Source organism: Aythya fuligula, chromosome 22 (genome assembly GCF_009819795.1).
Source record: "Aythya fuligula isolate bAytFul2 chromosome 22, bAytFul2.pri, whole genome shotgun sequence".
In the NCBI taxonomy this organism is placed as follows: Eukaryota; Metazoa; Chordata; class Aves; order Anseriformes; family Anatidae; genus Aythya; species Aythya fuligula.
Window position 1 is genome coordinate 31,518 of NC_045580.1, and position 2,739 is coordinate 34,256.

Here is a 2,739-nt window from a genome sequence, read left to right on the forward strand (position 1 = left end):
GGCGGCCCGGTGGGAAGGCGAGCAGAGAGAGCGGCACCGGCAGCGCCCCGGCCCTCCGCAGCGCCCGGGCCCGGCGACGCTGCGCTTCGGCCGTGATGGGGGCGTTGCCACGGAGACCCCGGCGGGCTGGCACCGGGGGAGAGGCAGCGAGCGGGACCGGTCCGAGCGCCTTCGGACCCCGGTCGGCCCTGCCAGCAGAAGGGCTTCCCCGCGTTGCGCCAGCCAGGCTCAGCCACCCTGGCACTCGCGGCGTTTTGCCCGTGTCCACACGCAGCCTGTGGGAGGCCCGAACTCCTTCCTAGCAGCCGGAGCCCCACGCTGGCGGGGGCTGGCTCTGAGGAACGGTTTCTGAGAAAGGCATCGTTCAAACACGCCACGGCACACAAGCAGCCCCTCGCTTGCTGGGGACAGGGAACAAGAACTTGGCTTGGCACGGTGCAGTCCGGCAGGTTGCCGAGAGAAGCACGGGCCATGACAGGTAAGGCAGAAAAACAGCACGCAGGTGCTGCATAGGAGAACGCTCGGGGGCTGGAATTATTTCCCTGGATGAACAGACAGCCAACAACTCTGTCCCGGCCCGTCCTGGTGCAGACCCAGCCTGGTCCCTGCTTTCACAGCTGGTGCTTGTCCCCCTTCCCCCTGCACTCACACCCTCGTGGCACTTTTGCCAGACTTTTTCATCCCACGTGTGCAGGTATCATATCAAACCCATGCAGTGTGCTTGAATTGAGTGATGAACTTCAAGCTTGTGTGGTTGATTAGAGCAGGACTAAGAGCAGAGTGTAAACAGCTGTCTCAGAAATACACAAAATCTGTAAGCCCAAGGTACCAGATGTCCATACCACCAACCTCTTCAGAGACATGACTGACACCTCATTCACCACCAGCACAGCACAGGGGTTCCCACCTTACCCTGTTGTGTTGCTCTTCTCACCCATCAGAGTTCTGCTGTGGCTAACAGATTTTTGTCAAAATACTTTTTTTCCTATTGTTGCTACCTACTTAGAATCACTTGACCATGTGTGTGGAAGAATGTCTGCTCCTTTTAAAATAAGAAAGAGAGGAACCTATAAACAAGACCATACAGGAACACAAACCTAACTGCCAAATGATAAGGGAGGCAGTGGAGAGAACCAAACACAGTTGTATGAACTGATGCGAGAATGTGAGAGGGTAAGAGTATTTATTCCAGCAAGGCTATTTGATTGGGGATCTTGTCAATTAGCAAACTATGGGAAAAAGTGGAAAACAAAAAAAAAAAAAAAGTGAGATTCACAGACCTGGCAAGAAAAACATGGAGGTAATAGCAAGAGGCAAGCCTCCTAGTCACACTAATTGATGGACTGGTACAATCTACAGGTACGCCACTTCAGGAAGATCAATCCGGACTTTGCAGCTGGTAAGGCTGTGAGTGAGGGGGACCCTGGATGGAGAGGTGTGGTGTTGTCGACAGAAGGAAGACACAGACGCTCAATGAGTGAACAGTGAACTTCAACTTTAATGGATAGCTCAGTCGCCTTTTATCTAGTTCGAACATAATCAACTCATACATATTGCAAAAACTAAGTTCAGGATTGGCTAACATTTCCCGCTCTTTTCAGGTAGTTCCTCCTTCTTTTAGCCACCGTCCCGCCTTAGGGACTTTCCCCATGGCTCAAGGGCATCGTGTCCTTGAGCCTGATCGGCTCTCAGCCAGCTGCGTACGTGCCAGACTCATGTGAGTTGAGTACGGTACTTTACTAGCCCATTGCCTCCTAACTGCCCAACATCCACCTGTCCTATTTCACTTAACCATTCCTCCACAGTGTGGGAGAAACAAAAAAAAAAAACTGTACAAACTGATGAGGGGATGTGCAAGACAAGGAGGAGCAAGGAGGTACAAATTGGATGTGGGCAGAAAAGGATGTTAGAGGGCCAGCTGCATGTAAAACTGGGCCAGTCATTATGCATGTATGGCTAAGCCTTGCACCTGATCACTGCAGTCTGTCCTATATTCTTATTAAATCTTAACTAACTGCGTATCTGCATATTCACACAGTCTAGCCTACCTGTGTGCGTGCTGCAAGGAGTCAGTACTGGTAAGACCTGTGTGTGAGTGAAAATGGGTTGCCAGGTGCTGGAGCCAGACTGGGTGTCTGTGCACTCTGGCTTCTGGTGTCTGCTACAGTCACCAGTGGGGGTCTTTAACTCCCAAACAATGTGGTGGGAACAGTTTGTGTCCCCAAAACCAACTCCTGTGGTGGGCCCATGTAAGCGAAGTGACTGAGGAACTCCACACTGACAGCAGGACCACTGGTCACAGCTTGTGTGCCTGGTGTCAGCTGCTGGGGAGTGCAAATGTCTGTATCTTCCTCAAACCTGGTGTGGATGGGATATACATGTGTACTTAAGCTGGTTTGCTGGTAAACTTTAGCCGGTAAATAGAGGGGTCTCAGGTCCATACCAAGGTATCAGGTGGCCAGAGGACATACTGGTACGCCTTGGGGGAACCTGCACGTGTAGAGTGCATGCAAGATGATCCTGTGAGTGTTTGCAGAAAACATCAGGCTGGTCTAGCCAGTGAGTAAGGGACCCAAGATGCAGGTAAGAGAGCCTTAGGTCTGGACAGGGGTACAGGTCAGGCAGAGTGGCCATTCCGGTACTTGAGGCATCTGTGAATGTGTGTTTGTGAATCCTGAGTCATGTTTGTACCTGCAATAGTGATATTTTACCTCTGCCGGCAGAAGAGGAGAACAGATG